Genomic DNA, 26,257 nt, shown 5'->3' with positions numbered 1-26,257 from the left:
ACCGAGGTAAAATGGCACCCACTTAAGGCCCATTTACACAAGAAGAAGAAAGACTGTTTAGTAACCTGGTGTCAAATATGGCTTTCAAACCTTGTTGTGTTTTGAACACCATGGTATCAACAGAGCCAAAAGTTAAATTAAAAAAAAAAGAAATTTGAGTAGAGGGACTATGAAAGATCGCTGGAGTCTGAGCTTTAAATATAACCCCTTACATTCTGATTTAGCTTTTCCTTCAGCTTTCGAGTTTATTTTTGGCACAGTTTGTTTTATATGAGGCCAAGACAAAAAAAGACGTTTTCCAAGAATCATAAATTCTCCAACCAGAATGTAATCACTTGAAGAAGGGAAACTCCACAAAGATTCGACCAGTTTGTTCTCTGATTTGGAGACTCATTCCTTAAGCAGGCACCATGCTTGTTCCTGCAGAGATAAAGATGAACAAGGCATTATATTGTTCTCAATGAGCTTTAGCATATAGGAAGATAATTGCAATTCAGAGTGATGAGCCATGTGGCAGAGCTGTGAATAAAAGCTGGTGGTGGCAGAAAGGAGTGTCAGGGAAACCTCGTCAAGAGCAGAGATGGCCAGTGACAGGCTTAAGTAGCAGCATCTCACATGCTACCTGACAGGCTGGAGGCTTTTACCCCGTTGGCAGTCACCACTACCAATATAAGTGGGGGGCCCAGAAGGGCAGCATGACCAGGATGACTTTTGGGGGGCCTTAATCTTTAATTTTTTTGCAACTACTTTGGGATAAAATTGATATATAATAAATGGCACATATCTAGAGACATTTTGACATACTTATGTACCTATCACATCACCACCACAATTCAGGTAATGAACAAACTTGCCACCCCAAATGTTTCCAGTGTCCTTTTTGTCCCTTTTTTCTCCCCTTCCCAAGTAACCCCAGATCTGCTTTCTGTCACCTCAAATTAGTGTGTGTTTTATAGGATTTCACATACATGGAATCATATATATCATGTACTTTTCAGCTGGCTTCTTTTGCTCCCAGTAATTATTCTGATAGTCATCCATGTTTGTGTGTATCAATGTTTCAGTTCATTTCTTTCTTCCCCCCTCCTTCTTTCCTCCCTCCTTCCTCCTCCCTACTTACTTTCTCTCTCTTTCTCTTTCTATCTTTCTTTCTTTTTGCTTTATTGTATGGGTATGCCACACTTTATTTATCCATTTACGTGTTGATGGGCATGTGTGTTTCCAGTTTTTGCCTGTTGAAACTAAAGTGGTTTTAGTTGTACCTGCTTTTATAAGGGCACTTTCATTTTTCTGGGGTAAATACCTAGAAGTGAATAGACAAGAACATGTAGTATGGATGCATTTAACTTTTAAAGAAACTGTGGAGTTGTTTTCCAAAGTGGTTGTATCATTTTACATTCCCACTAGCACTGTAAGAGAGCTTCATTTCCTCTGTATCCTTGCCAATACTTGTTATTGTTAGTCTTGTAAAAAAAAATCTAGTCACTGTAATTGGTGTGCAGTGATATCTCATTGTGGTTCTATCTGTGCTATGCTTAGCCATTCAGTTGTGTCCGACTCTTTGCGACCCCATGGGCTGCAGCCTGCCAGGCTCCTCTCTCCTTGGGGATTCTCCAGGCAACAATGCTTGAGTGGGTTGCCATGCCCTCCTCCAGGGGATCTTCCCAACACAGGGATCAAACTCCGGTCTCCAGCACTGCAGGCGGATTCTTTACCATCTGGGCCACCAATTCTATCTGGCATTTCCTTAACGACTTGTAATATTGAATATCTTTTTTGTGTTAATAGCCATTCACATATATTCACTGTTGAAGTGTCTGTTCAAATCTTTTGCCTGTTAAAGAAAATTAGGTTGTTTTCTTGTTATTGAGTTTTAAGAGGTCTTTTAGGTACTCTGGGTATAAATATTTTGTTAGATATGATTTGCAAATAGTTTTTCCTGGTTTTCATTGTCTTAATGGTGTCTTTCAAAGAGCTGAAGTTTGTAACTTTGACCAAACCGAATTTATCAGCTTTTTTTTTTTTTAATCTTTATTGTGGTATATAAAGAGCTGCACATATTAAATTGGTACAATTTGATAACTTTGAACATATGCAAACATTTGTGATAACATCACCACAATCAAGGTAATAATCATATCCTATATCTCCAGGAATTTCCTTGTGTTCGTTTTGTTTTGTTTGTGGTGAGAACACTTAACGTGTGATCCACCCTTTTTACAAATTTTGAAGTGTACAATGTAATATTGTTAGGTACAGGCATGTATTGTATAGCAGATCCTACAAGTTGTTCATCTAGCATAACTGAAATGTTATACTCATTGAATAACAACTCCCTATTATCCCCCTCCTCTGAGCCCCTGGAAACCACTATTGTATTCTCTATTTCTGGACATTTGACTATTTTAGATATCTCTTATAAATGGAATCATTCAGTATACATCCTTTTGTGACTGGTTTATTTCACCTGGCATAATGTCCTTCAGGTTCATCCACATTGTCACCAGTGGCAGGTGACTTTTTTTTTTCCATTTATTTTTATTAGTTGGAGGCTAATCACTTTACAATATTGTAGCGGTTCTTGTCATACACTGACATGAATCAGCCATGGATTTACATGTATTCCCCATCCCGATTCCCCCTCCCACCTCCCTCTCCACCCGATTCCTCTGGGTCTTCCCAGTGCACCAGGCCCGAGCACTTGTCTCATGCATCCAGCCTGGGCTGGTGATCTGTTTCACCCTTGATAATATACATGTTTCGATGCTGTTCTCTCAAAACAGCCTACCCTTGCCTTCTCCCACAGAGCCCAAAATTCTGTTCTGTACATCTGTGTCTCTTTTTCTGTTTTGCATATAGGGTTATCGTTATCATCTTTCTAAATTCCATATATATGTGTTAGCATACTGTATTGGTCTTTGTCTTTCTGGCTTACTTCACTCTGTATAATGGGCTCCAGTTTCATCCATCTCATTAGAACTGATTCAAATGAATTCTTTTTAATGGCTGAGTAATATTCCATGGTGTATATGTACCACACCTTCCTTATCCATTCATCTGCTGATGGGCATCTAGGTTGCTTCCATGTCCTGGCTATTATAAACAGTGCTGCGATGAACATTGGGGTGCATGTGTCTCTTTCAGATCTTGTTTCCTCAGTGTGTATGCCCAGAAGTGGGATTGCTGGGTCATATGGCAGTTCTAATTCCAGTTTTTTAAGAAATCTCCACACTGTTCTCCATAGTGGCTGTACTAGTTTGCATTCCCACCAACAGTGTGAGAGGGTTCCCTTTTGTCCACACCCTCTCCAGCATTTATTGCTTGTAGACTTTTGGATAGCAGCCATCCTGACTGGCGTGTAATGGTACCTCATTGTGGTTTTGATTTGCATTTCTCTGATAATGAGTGATGTTGAGCATCTTTTCATGTGTTTGTTAGCCATCTGTATGTCTTCTTTGGAGAAATGTCTGTTTAGTTCTTTGGCCCATTTTTTGATTGGGTCATTTATTTTTCTGGAATTGAGCTGCAGGAGTTGCTTGTATATTTTTGAGATTAATCCTTTGTCTGTTTCTTCATTTGCTATTATTTTCTCCCAATCTGAGGGCTGTCTTTTCACCTTGCTTACAGTTTCCTTTGTTGTGCAAAAGCTTTTAAGTTTCATTAGGTCCCATTTGTTTATTTTTGCTTTTATTTCCAATATTCTGGGAGGTGGGTCATAGAGGATCCTGCTGTGATTCATGTTGGAGAGTGTTTTGGCTGGTGACTTTTTAAAGTCTGAATAATAAGGGCTTCCCCGGTAACTCTGATGGTAAAGAATCTGCCTGCAATGTGGAAGACTGGGGTTTCATTCCTGGGTCAGGAAGACCCCCTGAAGAAGAGAATGGCTACCCACTCTAGTATTCTTGCCTGGGAAATGCTATGGACAGAAGATCCTGGGGGGCTATAGTCCATGGGGTCGCAAAGAGTTAGACACAACTAAGTGACTAATACTAGCTAACTAACTATATATACTACAAATTGTTTATTTATTCATCTGTTGACAGACATTTAGATTATTTCCATATCTTGTTTATTGTGAATAATGTTGCCAAAACATGGAAATGCAGATATCTCTTTTGAGATCTTGATTTTGATTCCTTTGGACATTTACCCAGAGGTAATATTGCTGCATCATATAGAAGTTTTATTTTAAATTTTTGAGGACTCTCCATACTGTTTTCCATAGCTGCTTCAAGATTATTCTTTTAGGAATTATGCTTTTGTGTATATAAGAAAGATTTGCCTAAGCTAAGACCACAGGAGTTTTCTCCTGTTTTCTGCTAGAAATTTTATAGCTTTGAATTTTAAACTTAGGTTTGTGATCTACTTTGAGTTAATTTTTGTATTTGGTGAGGTATGGATTGTAATTTTTTGTCGTTGTTGTTGTTAGATAGCCAATTGTTCCAGCACTATTAAAAAAAAAAAGCTGTTTTTGTCCACTTAATTTCCTTTACACTTTGTCAAGATTCAGTTGTCTATATACGTGTGAATCTATTCCTGGATTTTAAATGCTGTTTCGTTAATTTATTTGTGTTTACTCCAGTACTGTGCTATCTTGATTTATTGTAGCTTTATAAGGAATCTTGAGATCAGAAAATGTTAATCCTCCACGTTTGTTCTTTCTAAAAATTATTTTGACTAATATGGGTTCTTTGCTTATATGAATTCAGGAGCTAGTTTATCAATATCTACACAAAGTGTGCTGAGATTTTGGTTGACTGCAATGGAGTATTAATTAATTTGGGAGAGCTGAAATCTTAACAATATGGAATATTACACATTATCATGTGGTGTATCTTTCCATTTACTTAGGTCTTCTTTAATTCCCCTCAGCAATGTTTTGTGTTTTAAGTGTACAAGACATTCTATTTCTTGGAATTTGTTCAGTATTTCATGATTTTTGATTCTATCTTTTTTTAAATAGACTATTTAAAAGAGCAATTTTAGGTTCACAGTAAAAGTGAGCAGGAAGTACAAGGAGTCCCCGTATACCTCTTGGCCCCATACTCTCTCCCACTCTCAACATCTGCCACCAAAGGGGTACATTTGTTACAACTGATGAACCTACATTATCATCCATAGTCCATAGTTTAGTTCAGACTTCACTCTTGATGATGTATGTTCTATGGGTTTCAGCAAATATGTAGTGACCCCATGTAGTGTCATACAGAAAATTTCACGACCCTAAAATTCTCCTGTGTTTGTCCTATTTATCCCTCCTTTTGCACTAACCCCTGGGAAACACTGATCTTTTTATTGTCTACAGTTTTGCCTTTTCCAGAACTTCATATATTTGGAATAATACAGTATGTAGCCTTTTCAAATTGGTTTTTCACTTCAGTTCAGTTCAGTCACTCAGTTGTGTCCGACTCTTTGCGACCCATGCATCACAGCACACCAGGCCCCCCTGTCCATCACCAACTCCCGGAGTTTACTCAAACTCATGTCCATTGACTCAGTGATGACATTCAGCCACCTCATCCTCTGTTGTCCCCTTCTCCTCCTGCCCCCAATCCCTCCCAGCATCAGGGTCTTTTCCAATGAGTCAGCTCTTCGCATGAGGTGGCCAAAGTATTGGAGTCTTAGCTTCAGAGTCAGTCCTTCCAATGAACACCCAGGACTGATCTCCTTTAGGATGGACTGACTGGATCTCCTTGCAGTCCAAGGGACTCTCAAGAGTCTTCTCCAACACCACAGTTCAAAAGCATCAATTTTTCAGCTCTCAGCTTTCTTCACAGTCCAACTCTCACATCCATACATAGTAATATTCATTTAAACTTCCTCCATATTTTTTCATGGCTTGACAGCTTATTTCTTTTTAGTCCTGAATCATATTCCATTTTCTGGATGCACCACAGTTTATTTATCCAATCATTTACTAAGTTGCTTCCAAATTTTGACATTATGAATAAAGTTTCCATAAACATTCCTGCAGGTTTTTGTGTAGACATGTTTTCAGATTTTGTTGGTTGTTGACTAAAAAAGTTGCACAGCATGAGAGTTGTGAGTTAAGTTTTATTTGGGGTAAAATGAGGACTGCAGCCTGGGAAACAGCACCTCAGATAGCTCTGAGAAACTGCTCCAAAGAGGTAGTGGGAGAAGGTCAATACATGTGATTTTGGTGAAGGGGGAGTTCATGAAATCAAGCACTTATTTTACAAAAGGTTTCTGCTAGTCTGCTAGGAGCTGATGTTGCCATGAAGGGTATCAGTGCTTTTCTAGATATGAGGAGATGTAAGGATTGAGATCATGAAATCAGTTTCTGAAAATATCTAACTACCTAAAGACCTGCTTCATCAGTTTGCTTGGAGCACAGAGTGCCTCATTCTCCACCCTGAACTTCCTTCAGGCCTTATCAAAGTCAACAGCTACAACAGCACACGATTCAATCTCCACAGAGGCAGATGGCAAATGCCCTTGGCAAGTGCCAGTTTGTCATTGACAGGTTAAATATCGGGCAGCGTGATTGCTGGATTGTACTGTAAGAATACTGTTCATGGGCTTCTCAAGGCAAGAATACTGAAGTGGTTTGCCATTCCCTTCTCCAGTGGACCACATTTTATCAGAGCTCTCCACTGTGACCTGTCCATCTTGGGTGGCCCTATATGGCATGGCTCATAGTTTCACTGAGTTAGACAAGGCTGTGGTCCATGTGACCAGATTGGTTAGTTTTCTGTGATTGTGGTTTTCAGTCTGTTTGCCCTCTCTGATGGAGAAGGTTAAGAGGCTTATGAAAGCTTCCTGATGGGAGAGACTGACTGAGGGAGAAACTGGGTCTTGTTCTGATGGGCGGGGTCATGCTCAGTAAATCTTTAATCCAGTTTTCTGCTAAAGGCTGTGTTCCCTCCCTGTTGTTTGACCTGAGGCCAAACTGTGGTGGAGGTACTGAAGATAATGGTGATCTCCTTCAAAAGGCCCCATGCAGGGACTGCTACACTCAGTGCCCCCAATCCTGCAGCAGGCCACCGCCGACCCATGCCTCTGCCGGAGACTCCTGGACACTCATGGGTAAGTCTGGGTCAGTCTCTTGCGGGGTCACTGCTCCTTCCTCCTGGGTCTCGGTGCACAAAATGTTTTATTTGTGCCCTCGCAGAGTCTGTTTCCCCAGTCCTGTGTAAGTTCTGGCAGTTCTATGGTGGTGTTAATTGTGACCTCCTCCAAGAGGGCTTATGCCATACCCTGGTCTACCGTACCCAGAGCCCCTGGCCCTGTAGCAGTCCACTGCTGACCCATACCTCCTCAGGAGACACTCAAAAACAGTTCTGGCTCAGTCTCTGTGGGGTCTCTGGGTCCTGGTGTGCACAAGATTTGTTTGAGCCCTCCGAGCCTCTCTGGCGGGTATGGGGTTTGATTCTAAATGTGATTTAGCCCCTTCTACCATCTTGCTGGGCTTCTCCTTTGCCTTTGGACGTCGGGTATCTTTTTTTGGTGGGATTCAACATTCTCCTATCGACAGTTGTTAAACAGTGAGTTGTAATTTTGGAGTTATCACAGGAGAAGATGAGTGCACGTCCTTCTACTCTGCCATCTTCAAGCTAGTGAAGGTGATGGAATTCCAGTTGAGCTATTTCAAATCCTAAAAGATGATGCTGTGAAAGTGCTGCACTCAATATGCCAGCAAATTTGGAAAACTCAGCAGTGGACACAGGACTGGAAAAGTTCAGTTTTCATTCCAATCCCCAAAAAAGGAAATGCCAAATAATATTCAAAGTACCGCACAATTGCACTCATCTCACATGCTAGCAAAGTAATGTTCAAAATTCTTCAAGCCAGGCTTCAACAGTACAGGAACCATGAACTTCCAGATGTTTAAGCTGGATTTAGAAAAGGCAGAGGAACCAGAGATCAAATTGCCAACATCCACTGGATCATCGAAAAAGTAAGAGAGTTCCAGAAAAGCATCTACTTCTGCTTCATTGACTACACCAAAGCTTTGATTGTGTGGATCAAAACAAACTGTGGAAAATTCTTTAAGAGATGGGAATACCAGACCACCTGACCTGCTTCCTGAGAAATCTATATGCAGGTCAGGAAGCAACAGTGAGAACTGGACATGGAACAACAGACTGGTTCCAAACAGGGAAAGGAGTACATCAAGGCTGTATATTGACACCCTGCTCATTTAACTTCTATGCAGAGTACATCATGAGAAACACCTGGCTGGATGAAGCACAAGCTGGAATCAAGATTGCTGGGAGAAATATCAATAACCTCAGATATGCAGATGATACCACCCTCATGGCAGAAAGCAAAGAAGAACTAAAGAGCATCTTAATGAAAGTGAAAGAGAAGAGTGAAAAAGTTGGCTTAAAACTCAACCTTCAGAAAACTAAGATCATGGCATCTGGTCCCATCACTTCATGGCAAATAAATGGGGAAACAGTGGAAACAGTGGCTGACTTTATTTTGGGGGGCTCCAAAATCACTGCAGATGGTGATTGCAGCCATGAAATTAAAAGACACTTGGTCCTTGGAAGGAAAGTTATGACCAACCTAGACAGCATATTAAAAAACAGAGACATTACTTTACCCACAAAGGTCCGTCTAGTCAAAGCTATGGTTTTTCCAGTAGTCATGTATAGACATGAGAGTTGGACTATAAAGAAAGCTGAGCACTGAAGAATTGATGCTTTTGAACTGTGATGTTGGAGAAGACTCTTGAGAGTCCCTTGGGCTGCAAGGAGATCCAATCAGTCCATCCTAAAGGAAATCGGCCCTGATTATTCATCGCAAGGACTGATGCTGAAGCCGAATCTCCAATACTTTGGCTACCTGATGTGAAGAAATGACTCATTGGAAAAAACCCTGATGCTGGGAAAGATTGAAGGCAGGAGGAGAAGGCAACGACAGAGGATGAGATGGTTGGATGGTATCACCGACTCAATGGACTTGAGTTAGAGTAAGCTCCGGGAGTTGCTGATGAACAGAGAAGCCTGGTGTGCTGCGGTTCATGGGGTCACAAAGATTCAGACATGACTGAGTGACTGAACTGACTGACTGTAAGAATGTTTACTTTTGTAAGAAACTACCAAACTTTTTCCAAAGTGGTTGTACCATTTTGCATCCCTACTAGCAATGAATGAGAGTTTCTCTCTCTTTTTTTTTTTAAATTTTAATTTCTTGACTGCATGCTGTGGCATGTGGGATCTTAGCGCTAAGATCAGGGATCAAGCCCATGCCCCCTGCATTGGAAGTGCAGTCTTAATCACTGAACTGCCTTGGGGAGTCCCAAGAGTTCCTTTTTCTCCATATCCTCACCAGCATTTGGTGTTGTCAGTGTTCCGGATTTTCTCTGTTCTGATATGTGTGCCAAGTTATTTCACTGTTGCTTTAGTTTGAAATTCCCTAGTAACATAAGATGTGGAGTATCTTTTCCTATGCTAATTTTACCTCTGTATATCTTCTTTGGTAAGAAGATCTTTTGCCCATTTTTTAATTGGATTGTTAATTTTCTTATTGTTGACTTATAAGTATTGTATACTTATTCTTTGTATATTTTGTACAGCAGTCCTTTATCACACATGTGTTTCGCAAATATTTTCTCCCAATCTGTGGCTCATCTTTTCGTTCCCTTGATAGTGAACCTTTGGATCAACACCTCTCCATTTTCCTCATCCTCTACCCCTCTCAATCTGCATTCTTCTCTCTGGTGCTAAAGGTTTCACTTTTCTCTCTTTTTTTTTCTTCCACATATAAATGAGATGATGTAGTGATTGTCTTTCTGTATCTAGCTTAGTTCACTTAGCGTAAATGTCCTCTAGATCCATTCTATGTTGTTGCAACTGGTGAAATTTCCTTCTTTTTAATGGCTGAATAATAATATTCCATTTGTATGGGTGTATTAAGTTTAAAAAAATCCATTTATCTTTACATGGGATTGCTATCTCATGTAGTTCTATTTTTAATTTTTTGAGGAGTGCCCATACTGTTTTCCATAATGTCGATACAAATTTATGTTCTCATTAATGGTATGTTCTTAGTCGCTCAGTCATGTCTGACTCTTTGTGACCCCTCAGATTGTAGTCTGCCAGGCTCTTCTGTCCATGGGGATTCTCCAGGCAAGAATGCTGGAGTGGGTAGCCATGCCCTCCTCCAGGGTATCTTTCCAACCAGGGGATTGAACCCAGGTTGCCCATATTGCAGGAGGATTCTTTACCATCTGAACCACCAGGGAAGCCTAAGAATATTGGAGTGGGTAGCCTATCCCTTCTGCAGGGGAACTTCCTCACCCAGGAATCGAACCGGGGTCTCTTGAATTGCAGGTGGATTCTTTACCAGCTGAGTTACCTGGGAATTATGCAAGGGTTCTGTTTTCTTCAAATGCTTGCCAATCCTTGTTACCTTATCTTTTGGATAATACCCATCCTAATAGGTATAAAGAGATATCTCACCATGGTTTTGATTTGCATTTCTCTGATAACCAGTAATATTGAACATATTTTCATGTACCCATTTGGCTATTTGTATGTATTCTTTGCAAAAATATCTATTGAGGTCATTTGCCTATTTTATAATTAGGTTATCAATTCATGGATTGCTATTAAGTTGTATGAGTTTCTTATATATTTTAGGTATTAAACCCTTAATAGATACATGGTTTTCAAATATCTTCTCCCATTATGTGTGTATGTTAGTTGCTCAGTCATGTTGCAACCATGGACTGTAGTCTTTCAGGCAGACTGTCCTCTGTCCATAGTATTCTCCAGGCAAGAACACTGGAGTGGGTAGTCATTCCCTTTTATAGAGGATCCTCCCAACCCAGGATCAAACCCAGATCTCCTGCATTGCAGGCAGATTCTTTACTGTTCAATTATGTAGGTTGCTTTTTTTTTTTTTTAATTCTGATAATTGTTTCCTATGCCATGCAGAAATGCTTTAGTTTGATGTAGTTCCACTTCTTGATTTTTGCTTTTTCATGTGTACTTTTGATGTCATATATATTAACTGAGGAATATTGAGATGGCTTTGCATGCCTAGCATAAATCTCATTTGGGGTATGATGGGGTATGATGATATATTTTCTCATTTTAAGTATCAGTTTCTAGTTGCTGCTAGTATATAGGAATACACTTGATGCTTGTGTGTTGATCTTGTATGTTAATCTGTAAATTTGCTAAACTGACATATTAGTTCTAATAATTTTCGTAGAATCCATTGTATTTCCTATGTAGATTATAATGTCAGTACTGGTGAGTATGCAACTTGAGGGGGACATTTGCAATCTTCAGAGCTCTCTTTTTGTGCAGCTCTCTACTTTATGGTTCCCTTCCCTACAAATCAGGATTTCCCTGGTGGTCCAGTGGCTAAGACTTTGCACTCCCAATGCAGGAGACCTGGGGCTGACCCATGTTTAGGGAACTAGAATGTTCAGGCATCCTACATGCCACAGCTAAGACCCAGTGCAACCAAATAAATCAATATATATTTTTAAAAGCTTTACCATCTAATGGGAGGACACAAATGATAAACAAATAAGACCATACCAAATAGTGATAACTGTCATGATAAAAATAAATCATGCTCACAAGACTCATGATGATCACTTTATAAGCATGGTTCTTTTATGTGAATAGGCCTAAATTTGGGCATACATATTTGGAGAGGTATGGGAGAAGGACTAATGTTTTAGCAATAAAAGAATTGGCCATCTGTTCAGTTATCTAGTTTGGGCTTTCAGGTGAAACACAGATGCTCAGAAAAGAACTTAGAAATGTATCTATAAGTAGAAGAAGTAAAAAGAAAAGGACATTCTACAACAATTTAAACTCAGCCTAACAAGATTATTAGAACTCTTTCAAGTAAGATTTTGTGACCCTCCATCTCTTTAGCTCTTTTTATGCTTACAGACCAAAAAAATAAAATAAAACAATAAAACTTTTAAAATCTGCTTTTATAACCTGGTTCTGTGTGAAAATACCCAATGGGAATTTCCATTCTCTTTTGTCTTAAAATTCACTGATATTGCTTCTCTCTAGTTTCCTTCTCTTGCTCCTTGATGTTCAATTTCTTTCTCTGTCACTAGTAGCATCTCTATTCCCTGGAGAAGGACAAAAGTCAATGCTAAAATAGTTGAAACAGTTAGTAAGAAAAGTCATAAAAGGTCTCAAACCAACCTTGGCAGCTGTCCTTCCAAAGTCAGAGAAGAAAGTGAGAAAAAAAAAAATATGGAACCTGATACAAATCTGATTCTAACATTTATCTGCCTCTGGAAGAACTATATGGTCAGATATTGGAAGATTGGGACACTGAAGTCACATTTTTTCTATAAGCTTAAAATAGAGTAATATTCTGAAACAAACAAATAAAGGGCTCCTGGGAGATTCCTATTTGATTTGTGACAATAATACTGTTACAATGAACAAAATTTCACTTCAAAAAAAAGCTAATAAATGACCATCCCCCTGCAAAGTCCCTGCAAAGTCCAGTGGAAAGCTTTTCTTTTGTCTCAAGCCTATGTAGTCTATGCAATAAAGTAAAAAATAAAACTCCTACAACCTCACTGTGCATGTGTGCCCAGTTGTGTCTGACTTTCTGTAACCACATAGACTGTAGTCTGCTAGGCTTCTCTGTCCATGGGATTTCCCAGGCAAGAATACTGGAGTGGGTTACCATTTCCTACTCCAGGAGATCTTCCCCACCCAGGGACTGAATCCACATCTCTTTCATCTCCTACATTGGTAGGCAGATTCTTTATCACTGTGCCACCTGGGAAGCCCATGACCTCACTAATCCTCTGCAAATCTCACTCTGGGTAAAACACCAGCAACAAATCACTGGCCTAACTAAAATACAAGCTATAGTTCTCAGACCAAAGCTGCTGAAAATGATCTTTCAGGTCAAAATTAAATTAGATTATATTGAAACATCTCCTCTCCCAATTCCCAGCATTAAATCTTTCCCTCTAAAACTATCATGTGCCACATGTCTGCTTGGGAACAGGTTTACCATACATAACCTGGGTTAGACCGCTGAACAACAACAACAAAATCACAACAGGAGTTTGATTATTGTAAAAAAAAAACAACCAACTGTTCTCATACTTTGATTGAAAATAGAATGATAACAAAGGAATATATGGAGAAATTAAACAAAACTATAATGTTCTGCTTCAGTTCAGTTCAGTTTAGTCACTCAGTCATGTCCGACTCTTTGCGACCCCATGGACTGCAACATGCCAGGCCTCCCTGTACATCACCAACTTCTGGAGTTTACCCAAACTCATGTCCATTGAGTCGGTGATGCCATCCAACCATCTCATCCTATGTTGTCCCCTTCTCCTCCTGCCTTCAACCTATCCCAATATCAGGGTCTTTTCAAATGAGTCAGTTCTTGTCATCAGGTGGCCAAAGTATTGAAGTTTCAGCTTCAATATCAGTCCTTCCAATGAACACCAGGACGGATCTCCTTTAGGATGGACTGGTTGCATCTCCTTGCAGTCCAAGGGACTCTCAAGAGTATTCTCCAACATGATAATTCAAAAGAATCAAGTCTTCAGTGCTCAGCTTTCTTTATAGTCCAATTCCCACATCCATACATGACTACTGGAAAAACCATAGCCTTGACTAGATGGACCTTTGTTGGCAAAGTAACGTCTCTGCTTTTTAATATGCTGTCTAGGTTGGTCATAACTTTCCTTTCAAAGAGTAAGCGTCTTTTAATTTCATGGCTGCAGTCACCATCTGCAATGATTTTGGAGTCCCCCAAAATAAAGCCAGCCACTGTTTCCACTGTTTCCCCATCTATTTGCTATGAAATGATGGGACCAGATGCCATGATCTTAGTTTTCTGAATGTTGAGGTTTAAGCCAACTTTTTCACTCTCTTTCACTTTCATTAAGAGGCTCTTTAGTTCTACTTTGCTTTCTGCCATGAGGGTGGTATCATCTGCATAGCTGAGGTAACTGATAATTCTCCAGGCAATCTTGATTCCAGCTTGTGCTTTATCCAGCCCAGCGTTTCTCATGATGTACTCTGAATAGAAGTTAAATGAGCAGGGTGAAAATATACAGCCTTGAAGTACTCCCTTTCCTATTTGGAACCAGTCTGTTGTTCCATGTCCAGTTCTAACTGTTGCTTCCTGACCTGTATACAGGTTTCTCAAGAGGCAGGTCAGGTGGTCTGGTACTCCTATCTGTTTCAGAATTTTCCACAGTTTATTGTGATCCACACAGTCAAAGGCTTTGGCATAGTCAATAAAGCAGAAATAGATGTTTTTCTGGAACTCTCTTGCTTTTTCAATGATCCAGCAGATGTTGGCAATTTGATCTCTGGTTCCTCTGCCTTTTCTAAAACCAGCTTAAACATCTGGAAGTTCATGGTTCATGTACTGTTGAAGTCTGGCTTGGAGAATCCTGAGCATTACTTTTCTAGCGTGTGAGATGAGTGAAATTGTGTGGTAGTTTGAATGTTCTTTGGCATTGTCTTTCTTTGGGATTGGAATGAAAACTGACTTTTTCCAGTCCTGTGACCACTGCTGTGTTTTCCAAATTTGCTGGCATATTGAGTGCAGCACTTTCACAGCAGCATCTTTTAGGATTTGAAATAGCTCAACTGGAATTCCATCACCTCCACTAGCTTTGTTTGTAGTGATGCTTCCTAAGACCCACTTGACTTTACATTCCAGGATGTCTGGCTCTAGGTGAGTGCTCACACCATCATGATTACCTGGGTCGTGAAGATCTTTTTTGTACAGTTCTTCTGTGTATTCTTGCCACCTCTTCTTAATATCTTCTGCTTTGTCAGGTCCATACCATTTTTGTCCTTTATTGAGCCCATCTTTGCATGAAATGTTCCCTTGGTATCTCTAATTTTCTTGAAAAGATCGCTTGTCTTTCCCATTCTATTATTTTCCTCTATTTCTTTGCACTGATCACTGAGGAAGGCTTTCTTAGCTCTCCTGGCTATTCTTTCAAACTCTACATTCAAATGGGTATATCTTTCCTTTTTCTCCTTTGTTTTTTGCTTCTCTTCTTTTCACAGCTATTTGTAAGGCCTCCTCAGACAGCCATTTTGCTTTTTGGCATTTCTTTTTTTGGGGGATGGTCTTGATCCCTGTCTCCTGTACAATGTCACGAACCTCCAGCCATAGTTCATCAGGCACTCTGTATATTAGATCTAATCCCTTAAATCTATTTCTCACTTCCACTGTATAATCATAAGGGATTTGATTTAGGTCATAACTGAATGGTCTTGTGGTTTCCCCCACTTTCTTCAATTTCAGTCTGAATTTTGCAATAAGGAGTTCATGATCTGAGCCACTGTCAGCTCCCGGTCTTGTTTTTGCTGACTGTATAGAGCTTCTCCATTTTTGACTGCAAAGAATACAATCAATCTAATTTCGGTGTTGGCCATCTGGTGATGTTCATGTGTAGAGTCTTCTCTTGTGTTGATGGAAGAGGGTGTTTGGTATGACCAGTGAGTTCTCTTGGTAAAACTCTATTAGCCTTTGCCCTGCTTCATTCCGTACTCCAAGGCCAAATTTTCCTGTTACTCCAGGTGTTTCTTGACTTCCTACTTTTGCATTCCAGTCCCCTATAATGAAAAGGACATATTTTTTGGGTGTTAGTTCTAAAAGGTCTGGTAGGTCTCCATAGAACCGTTCAACTTCAGCTTCTTCAGCATTAGTGATCAGGGCATAGACTCGGTACTGTGATATTGAATGGTTTGCCTTGGAAATGAACAGAGATCATTCTGCCGTTTTTGAGATTGCATCCAAGTACTGCATTTTGGACTCTTTTGTTGACGATGATGGCTACTCCATTTTTCTTTTTTCTTTTTAAAAATTTTTTAAATTTATTTTTATTAGTTGGAGGCTAATTACTTTACAATATTTTAGTGGTTTTTGCCGTACATTGACATGAATCAGCCATGGATTTACATGTAGTCCCCATCCCAACCCCCCCTCCCACTTCCCTCCCCATCCCATCCCTCTGGGTCTTCCCAGTGCACCAGCGCCGAGCACTTGTCTCACGCATCCAACCTGGGCTGGTGATCTGTTTCACCCTTGATAGTATACTTGTTTCAATGCTATTCTCTCAGAACATTCCACCCTCGCCTTCTCCCACAGAGTTTAAAAGTCTGTTCTGTACATCTGTGTCTCTTTTTCTGTTTTGCATATAGGGTTATCGTTACTATCTTTTTAAATTCCATGTATATGGGTTAGTATATTGTATTGGTCTTTATCTTTCTGGCTTACTTTGGCTACTCCATTTTTCTAAGTGATTCCTGTCCACAGTAGTAGATGTAATGTTCATCTGAGTTAAATTCACCCATTCCAGTCCATTTTAGTTTGCTAATTCCTAGAATGTTGATGTTCACTCTTGCCATCTCCTGTTTGACCATTTCCAATTTGCCTTGATTCATGGACCTAACATTCCAGGTTCCTATGCAATATTTCTCTTTACAGCATCAGACCTTGCTCCTATCGCCAGTCACATTCACAAATGGGTGTTGTTTTTGCTTTTCTCCATCCCTTCATTCTTTCTGGAGTTACTTCTCCACTGATCTCCAGTAGCATATTGGGCACCTACCAACCTGGGGAGTTCATCTTTCAGTGTCCTATCTTTTTGCCTTTTCATACTGTTCATACTTTTCATACTGTTCTCAAGGCAAGAATACTGAAGTGGTTTGCCATTCCCTTCTCCAGTGGACCACATTTTGTCAGACCTCTCCACCATGACCCGTCTGTCTTGGGTGGCCCCATACACGGCATGGCTTAGTTTCATTGAGTTAGACAAGACTGTGGTCCATATGATCAGATTGGCTAGTTTTCTATGATTGTGGTTTCAGTCTATCTGCCCTCTGATGCCCTCTCTCAGCACCTACTATCTTGCTGGATTTCTCTTACTTTGGATGGGGGGTATCTCTTCATGGCTGCTCCAGCAAAGTAGTCACTGTTCCTTACCTTGGGCGTGGGATATCTACTCACCGGCCGCCACTCCTGACGTTGGACTTGGGTATCTCCTCTCGGCAGCTTGCTGCTCTAGCGCAGCTTGCTGCTCAAACCATATATCTTTGCAAAGTAAAATTTATCCTTTGGGATAGATGTAATTTCTTTTTAAAATTTAGATTTACTTAACAGGTCAACAAGGTTTATTCTCCACAAGATCTTTTGCAAATTTCTTCCATTTTCCTAATATCCCTAGCACAACCAGAAAATAAGAAAAAAAAAATTTTTTTTCTATTAAATATTTGTTTTTTGGCAAATATCTCTGTATTTCCCATTTTCAATTTTACCTACTGAAATGATGTTCTTTATTTACTTTCATATACCTGCCTTAAAATAGCACTGAAGCATTGCTCTTAGAAGATACTTTACTAAGAATATATGATTGTGGGAATATGAAATAGAATCCATTTCTAATTTATAAGAAAGAAAGGAGAAGTGACAGTAATTTTGAAGTGACACTAATCTGTCACTCCATAACACAGAATACATAAAAATCAAGATATTCAATAATCAATGGATGTTAAGTAGATTAGAAAATCATCATGTTGCTGCACCTACTTTCCTTTCACTGAAAAGGTGTGAAATCCTGCAAAGTGAACATAGGCTTTCAAATTTACCTACGAGGTCTTCAGACTGAATTACCTGCTTATCATTTCCAAGCTGATGTGGGTTTATTTTTTTACTCTAGCCTTGTTTCAAATTATATTCCTTCAAAATGGAATCTAAGTTTTCCTGAAAAGACTCATGACTTCAGTGAGATGATTAGAAGCACATCGTCTAGAATCACATGGTTTGTAGCTAAGACTCAGAGACAATAAACACTTCGGCCATGCAGATATGTACAGGAAGAGAATTCCTGACCATATAGAGCCACTAGGAGCTGTGGGGCAAGAATGACCCAAGTCTTACTGACTTTCAAGAGAACTTTCTGCTTGCTCAGTACAGGAGCAGAAGTATCCTTGAAAATCATCGTCACTGTGAATATCTATCCACTGTCTCCAGGGACCATACCAAAAACTAAATAATCTTAGGTACCATCATGAAACAACTTTTATTATCTTTTTAAAAATATTAATATAAGCAGAAATAATATGTATTTAATTGTATAACTTCAGTTAAATGTCATTTAGGAGTTATACTTTTCTAAAAGTTACCTCGTGAACACTGCTTTCATCAATGATGGGCCCAATGTTTATTGGAGAAAAAAATCTCTGTGTTTACATGTTGTTAACTCAACAAATATTTATTGAACACACCAATACTTGCCATGTAGAGTATTAGATGTGGGGGATACAATAACGAGCCAGAAGGACATTGTCACTCCTTTCACAAAATGTTTTATGGAAGTAGGTACAGTGAAGCATCTTGGAGAGAGAGGAGGTTTTGCTCACACCTTTATGAGAGAGTTTAAAATTAGAACCTTCTGGTTGAGAAACAAATCGTCAGAGGTTTTTCAGGTCCTTATAAATATCACACTTGTATTCACATAACTACTTAGTAGAATTTCCTGTATAAGCTGGTTCAGATTATCTTACTTGGTAAAATGAGCTTTCATTAATACATTAAAATGTGGCCTTTGTGACATAAAACCACTGTCACCCACTTGAATGGAATACATTAATATTTTCCCAGAGTTCTGTCCTGAGTTATAGGTTAAGAGAAACTTAAACAGTTGATCTTACTAAGTGAAGTAAGTTAGAGAAAAACAAATATCACCTGATATCACTAAGTATGTGGAATCTATAAAAAAAAAGATACAGATGAATTTATTTACACAAAAGAAACAGACTCACAGACATAGAAGACAAACTAATAGTTACCAAAGGGGAAAGGAAGGGAAGGAATAAATCAGAAGTTTAGGATTAAAATATACATACTATCATATAGACAATAGATAAACAACAAGGTCCTATTGTATAATACAGTGAACCACATTCACATATCTTGTAATAACCTATATTGGAAGAGAATCTGAAAAAGTATATATATAAATATATATATATATATATATATATATGTATAAATGGAACACTTTTTCTATACAGCAGAAATTAACACAACATTGTACACAAATTACACTTTAATTTTAAAAAATAAAAATAAAGACCTCCCTAAAAGTGGAAATTTCACATACACCTGTTTCAAATTTTTATTTAAAGCATTTTTCTTCTGCTTAATTCTTCCATTCACTTATCCATCAGTCAGAACTGCTGCTGCTGCTAAGTCACTTCAGTCATGTCCAGCTGTGTGCAACCCCATAGACAGCAGCCCACCAAGCTCCTCTGTCCCTGGGATTCTCCAGGCAAGAATACTGGAGTGGGTTGCCATTTCCTTCTCCAATCAATCAATACATGTATGTCTTAAATGCTGACTGTGTGCAAAATAATGACCTAGACAAAATCCAGGGTAAAGTCCTAATGGCCCTATCAAGTCAGAAGGGTTTGTGGAAAGGTCCTACTGTACTGCACAGGGAACCCTACTCAATGTCATTTGGCAGCCTGGATGAGAGGGGAGTGTGCGGAAGAAAGGATACATGTATATGTGTGGCTGAGTCCCTTTGCCATCCATCTGAAACCATCACAACACTGTTACTTGCTATACTCTAATATAAAATAAAAAGTTAAAAAATTAACTAAATAAAAAATAGAATGGATTATCAACAAGGTCCTTCTGTACAGCACAGGAAGCTCTGCTTGATGTCATGTGGCAGCCTGGATGAGAGGGGAGTTTGGGGGAAAACAGATACGTGTATACATATGGCTGAGTCTCTTTGCTGTCCACCTGAAACTATCACAACACTGTTAATCAACTATACCCCAAGATGAAATAAAAAGTTTTTAAAAAGGGGGGGTTGTGAAAGGACTTCAATCTAAATGGAGTCAGAGGACAAGAAATGCACAACTTCACACAGGCACCCTCAAAAAAAGAGAACTCAAGAACTGAGAGACTCTTGACTTCTTGTAAATGCTTGATTTACAGAAGACAAGACTCATCTCCTGACTAGTAAACTCCTCCTAATAGTCCCTGTCCATTCTCAGATCCCTGCTTGGACTCTGCCTGGATGTCCCCCTTTCCACTCCTTGTCCATCAATACAGACCACTTCAAACTCTCAAAAGACTTGCCTGTAACTTGCATAGCATGTGTTTCCCCAGTTATCATTCTTCTGCTATTCCCAAATAAAATGTTTCTGGTAATTAAAACTTGCCTCAATTTACCTCTTTATTTAGTCCACAGGGTATATAAACAAGTAAATTCATTATCATATTTAGTGTACAGAGTTCAATAATTAGAAAACATGCCAAGCAAAGGTTGGGAATACAAGAGGGAAAAAACTTCTCAAAAGGCTGAGACATGCAGAAAAATGACAATTAAACATGAATCTTCTGAAAAGGGGGAAACAAGAGGAGGTCAAAGAGAAAGGAAAACATCTTTGTAAATGTTTATCTGATCATTTCCCAAATTTTGTTCTTCATTATTTGTACAATACAACACATGAAATTAAAAGGTGCTTGCTCCTTGGGAGAAAAGTTATGACCAACATAGACAGCGTATTAAAAAGCAGAGACATTACTTTGCCAACAAAGGTCCCTCGAGTCAAAGTTATGGTTTTTCCAGTAGTCATGTATGGATGTGAGAGCTGGACCATAAAGAAAGTTGAGCACCGAAGAATTGATGCTTTTGAACTGTGGTGTTGGAGAAGACTCTTGAGAGTTCCTTGGATTTCAAAGAGATCCGACCAGTTCATCCTAAAGAAAATCAGTCCTGAATATTCATTGGAAGGACTGATGCCGAAGCTGAAACTCCAATACTTTGGCCACCTGATGTGAAGAGCTGACTCATTAGAAAAGACCCTGATGCTGGGAAAGATTGAAGGCAGAAGAAGGGAAGGACAGAGGATGAGATGGTTGGATGGCATCACCGACTCAATGGACATGAGTTTGAGTAAACTTCAGGAGTTGGTGATGAACAGGGAGGCCTGGCGTGCTGCAGTTCATGGGGTCGCAAAGAGTCGGACACGACTGAGTGACTGAAGTGAACAGAACTGAACAATATATTTATTTTGAAACTCATTTTGAAGTCAAGTTTTAGCAATGGTGAAGTACTTTATTTTGACTAAGCCCCTGAAAGATAGCAATTATATCTATAAACAAAATTAATTTTTGAAAAACAGAAACAAAAACCCATTGAAGGCACCAGGGAGTAACTATAAGCATACAGAAACTGTAGATTTTTAGATACTTACAAGCAACAAAACAACATGTATTGCATCATGTCCAGTTTTCCATGGCTTTTCTCCTGGGGGCACTTTGCAGTCCATATCTGATGATGGGCAGAGAGAACTCAAGCAGAAAGCACAATGTTATTGGGTAGAGAATTCCATGGGTTGAGTATGGGGCTCCCAAAAGTAGCAAGGATTTGAGGGGAGGAATCCACGAAAGAAGGGAGACACCCCAAATATCTACTTGTAAATTCTGTTATAATTATTGGCTAACCCCTGAATTGTGTATGTTGTTTTTTTCTGTCACTAAGTCATGTCTGACTCTGTGACCCCACGAACTGCAGCACTCTAGGCTTCGCCGTCCTTCACTATCTCCCTGAGTTTGTTCAAACTCATGTCCATTGAGTCAGTGATGCCATCCAACCATCTCATCCTCTGTCACCTCCTTCTTCTCTTGCCTTCAATCTTTGCCAGCCTCAGGGTCTTTTCCAATGAGCTGGCTCTTCGCATCAGGTGGCCAAAATAATTGTGTATAATCAAGAGGAACTCCAAGATGCTAAGAAGAAAACAATGGAAAGTCTAAAAGAGCTGAGCAAAAAACATATTTCCTGCACACAACTGTTGGGGAATAGAGTTCGAGTTTGAGTCCTACAAAATTAGAGGGCTTAGACATTAAGTAAAAACTTTCTGGGGATATGTTGTAAAAAATGATCATACCAAACATCCCTAAGATCAAGGTGACAAGCCGGCAAATTGAACTGTCTATGAAACCAAATAATCAACATTCATAAGAGAAAAACAATGGAGTCAAGTCTCTATAATGCATTATGTAGACTGCTGCGTATATAACCAAAAGCTACTGCACATTAATAAAAATGGGTAGAGGTAACCCATAATTAAGGGAAGAGAGCAATCACCAGAAACAATCTCTGAGATGTTAGAATTAGCGATCTAAAACTTTGAAGAAGCTCTGATAAATATGTGTAAGGACTTAAAGTAAAAAAAGAAAAATGTTGTAATAATCTCTACAGAGAAATAAAAACTATGAAAAACAGTCAAATGAAAATTCTGAAACTTAGGGTGGTCATACCTGAAATATTATTTTCAGTGGATGAATGTAAGAAGATATTGAAGAATAAAAAGTTAATGAACTCATACAGAGTCGTAACACTTCATTAGGTAAGAGCCTAAGCTCTGGAACAAGACTGTCTTGCTCAAATTCTGCCTCTTGTCTTTTAAAAGCTGTGTTACCTTGGGAAAGTAACTTAATTCCTCTGTGCCTGTTTTCTCGGTTATAAAATGGTGATACAGCTTGAGGACTAATTGAGTTAACAATTGAGAATGAGTTGAATTAAAATTGTAACGTGCTTAGCATAGTACCTTAATAAAAGCTAATTTTCCTTAAAAAAAAAAGTTAATGAACTTGAAGACATGTCAGTAGAAATCCACCCTGAGAGGAAGAGAGAAAAAGAATTGTAATGTGAGCAGAGCTTCAGAGACACACAGGGCAGGATTGAGTAGTCTAGTATCAACTAATTGGAGTCGCTATAGGCAAGGGGAGCAAGAATGGGGTTAAAAAAACCTTGAAGAAATAATGACTGAAATTTCCCACATTTGGTGAAAAAAATTAGCTCACAGATCTACAACCTCAAAAAACTACTGATATAAGAAACAATAAGGATGAACCTCAAAAACGCAATGTTAGGAGGAAAAATGCAGACCAAGAGGGATACACACTGTATGAGTTTATTTGTATGAAGTTCTAAAAGAGGCTGAAGTAATCTATGATGACAAAGAGAGCAATGTTTGCCTGTGGGGGATTGGGAGAATAACAGTAAAAATGAGGGAACTTTCTGTGTTAATGAAAATGTTCCATATCTTGATTGTGGTAATGGTTACACAGGAGAATACATTTATCATTACTCCTCAGATTTTACATATGCTTACGGCCTTTGCATTTCACTCTATGAGAATTTCACCTCAACAAAAAGGGAACTCATTTTTCTCAACTTCAGTTCTGTGCTAAATGTGTGAATACAGCCCATTCTGGTGTTAAAACCAGCACCGGTGATCATAGAGAGGAAATGTTGCTTGTGCTGTATCTTACTCCTTGATGAAAGGTTCATCTTACATCAAGATATACAACAGTTTCCTTCTGCCAAAAAGTCCCCAAAATAATGAAGAATATTATTCCAAGCATCTCTGATTTTCCTAAAGGAAATCAGCCCTGAGTATTCACTGGAAGGACTGATGCTGTAGCCGAAGCTCCAATACTTTGGCCACCTGATGTGAAGAGAAGACTAATTAGAAAAGACCCTGATGCTGGGAAAGATTGAGAGCAGGAGGAGGAGGGAATGACAGAGGATGAGATGGTTGGATGGCGTCACTGACTCAACGTGTTTGAGCAAGCTATGGGAGGTAATAAAGGACAGAGAAGCCTGGCGTGCTGCAGTCCATGGGATTGCAAAGAGTGGGAAACAATTGAGGGACTGGACAACTTGGTAATTTCTTAGTAGTATATATATAAAACAACTGAGTTATGGTGAACTCCCTGGCTCTCTAGAGGTTAGGACTCTGTGCTTTCACTGCCAAGGGTGTGGGGTCAATCCCTGGTCAGGGAAATGAGATCCTGCAAGTTGTGTGGTATGGTGGGAAAAGAAAAGGAAAAAAAAAAAAAAAAAAAACCAGGAAACTGAAACGGGAAATGGCAGCTGCGGTCCAGCTGAACACGGTGGCATCTTGAGTTGAAACTAAGCTGCTTCCCTTTGAAAGGACTGCATTCATATGCGTTAGGATCATCGTCTCTTCCTTTCCCAAGCGAGCCTGCTCTGTAAGTAACCTCTGCTGTGTGTCTCTCAGTAATGCTGACCAACTGGAAACTGAATAAAATGCCTTCTCAAAATAGACACCAAAGCCATATTCTAAAAATGACATACATCTGGCTCAGCACATGCAGAATTTTTAATAACTGCTTCTTCCAAATGGTCAAAGTTGAGTCCTGCCAGAGCTGAGGCAGAACAGTCAAGCTTAAGAAGCCGCTGGTGCTTCAAGATGGCGGCTGCACCGACAGCTTCTCCTCACGACCCATGGACTTCCTCACGTCTTCTGCTTGTCTCTTCATTTTCCACAATCAAGGACATTGCAGTCTGAAGTTGTAGAATTAGAACATCTGTGTGTTATTAGAACCTACTGAGATCCAGATGGGACCCTGGCCACCTCCCTTAATTGATAGATGAAGATCAAGAGTCAGATGAACACCCGTGAGGACCCAAGTTAGGTACCCTTGGATCTTACTTGGTTCATCTAGTTACTACAGATTTACCTCAATTTCAGCCCCAAGTCGGAGAAGGCAATGGCACCCCACTCCAGTACTCTTGCCTGGAAAATCCCATGGATGGCGGAGCCTGGTGGGCTGCAGTCATGGGGTTGCACAGAGTCGGACACGACTGAAGTGACTTAGCAGCAGCAGCAGCAGCCCAGTGGTCTCTCGGAACCCTGTGCTTCCATGAGCAAGGGCTTCAAGGCATAAGGAAAGAGGGCTCATCCATGTACACTGTCAAGGTAGACCCCCTCCCCACTCTGAGGGTCTGAAACTGAGCTTCACTTGCTGGATTACATCCCCATTTTGCCTCCAAATTCAGCCTGGGATCTTGGGCCAGTTATATATTGAATGCAAGCAGATATGGAAGGGTGGAAAACATACAAATCAGAACCACAATAATACTTTTGGGGGAGGTCTTCCTTCTCATTTATAAATAAATATACGAAGTGTTAACCTGCAAGGACAAGGCGATGTGACAAATCCTTATACTTTTGCAGCTTTCTATCCTCTCATAACTTCTATTAAGCATTTCCCGTTTTATACTTTCCTGTATCAGCACAAATTCATGCAAGTAGCTGTCAAGTGAGATTATCTTATTCTGGAATCAAGACTAATACTCAAAGCAGAGAACAAACAAACAAACAAATAAAAACCCACTAAGCACTTCACATTCTAAATAGACTCCAGCCCCTGTAGAATGGGCTACTCACACCCCCAGGGGGATTACTGAGAAGGCAAAAATCCGAATAGCCCAAACCTAGAAGCACTCTCACATCCAACAATATAAGGGAAGCCAGCGAGAAGAAGGTCATCCATTCCATAGGGTGTGCAGTGCCTGTTGAGAAAAGTGATTTTCCCACCCTTCTCTGATGAAGACAGAAAGGAAGTGCATTTATCTCACGGAGAAGGGGGCAGCAGAGGATGAGATGGTTGGATGGCATCACTGACTCAACGGACATGAGTCTGAGCAAACTCTGGGAGACAGTGAAGGACAGAGGAGCATAGCATGCTACAGTCCTTGGGGTCACAATGAGTCAGAAATGACTTCGTAACTGAATAACAGCAACCCCACACTAAGAGAGCTCCAAGAGAACTTAATAAGGAAACCTGTAACAAAGGAAAACTGACATCTCCCTCCTCAACTAGGAGCCTGCTGAGCTGCAGCACTGCTCCCCTCATTCCCTTTGGCATTTCATATTTTAATGGTTTTTCCTTCATAGAAAATATGCATAATAAAATATACATAACATAGCACTTACCACCTTCACCATTTTAAAGTACAGTTCTGTGCCGTTCAATAACATTCAAACAGCTCTGCAAACCATTACCAACGGCAGTCCTCAGTCATATTGACAGGTATGTACTGATTTCTGGATCACCCAGGTAATGTCACTCATACTGCAAGAGAGATTTGGGGAGAGGGTTCTGGGAATCTGGAACTGAATATCCTTGACAGCCCCTCCACTCTGCTGGAAGGAGAAATGTGCCTGTCATAAGCAGTCTCAGATTTGGCGGAGAACTTGAACAACAAAAAAAGACTGATGTTGAATTCTGGTCTTTTGGAGGCTTGTTGTCTGCCTTGGGAGGGCCTGAAAACTGTGGGACAGAGGATCTGAGGGGCAAAATGCCAGAAAATCGGGAGGGTAAAAAAGAGAACCTTGCGAGTTGTTGGGTAGCTCCACACAAAGGAATGTGGAAGGACAGGGATGAGTGGAAGGACAGAGCCACA

At 39.8% G+C, this 26,257-nt stretch overlaps 1 long non-coding RNA gene across 1 annotated transcript in view; it reads left to right on the top strand.

Annotated features, from left to right (window-relative positions):
* Positions 1–26,257, top strand: part of LOC133069569 (uncharacterized) — an 88,392-nt gene that overhangs the window by 46,798 nt on the left and 15,337 nt on the right. The window contains exon 3 of the long non-coding RNA XR_009695900.1: positions 6,874–7,047. This is a non-coding gene — a long non-coding RNA (uncharacterized LOC133069569). The remainder of the gene's footprint in view (positions 1–6,873; positions 7,048–26,257) is intronic.

This window comes from Dama dama, chromosome 14 (genome assembly GCF_033118175.1).
Source record: "Dama dama isolate Ldn47 chromosome 14, ASM3311817v1, whole genome shotgun sequence".
NCBI lineage: Eukaryota > Metazoa > Chordata > Mammalia > Artiodactyla > Cervidae > Dama > Dama dama.
Note: the sequence above shows the minus strand (reverse complement) of the source record. Positions and strands in the feature narration are given on the sequence as shown.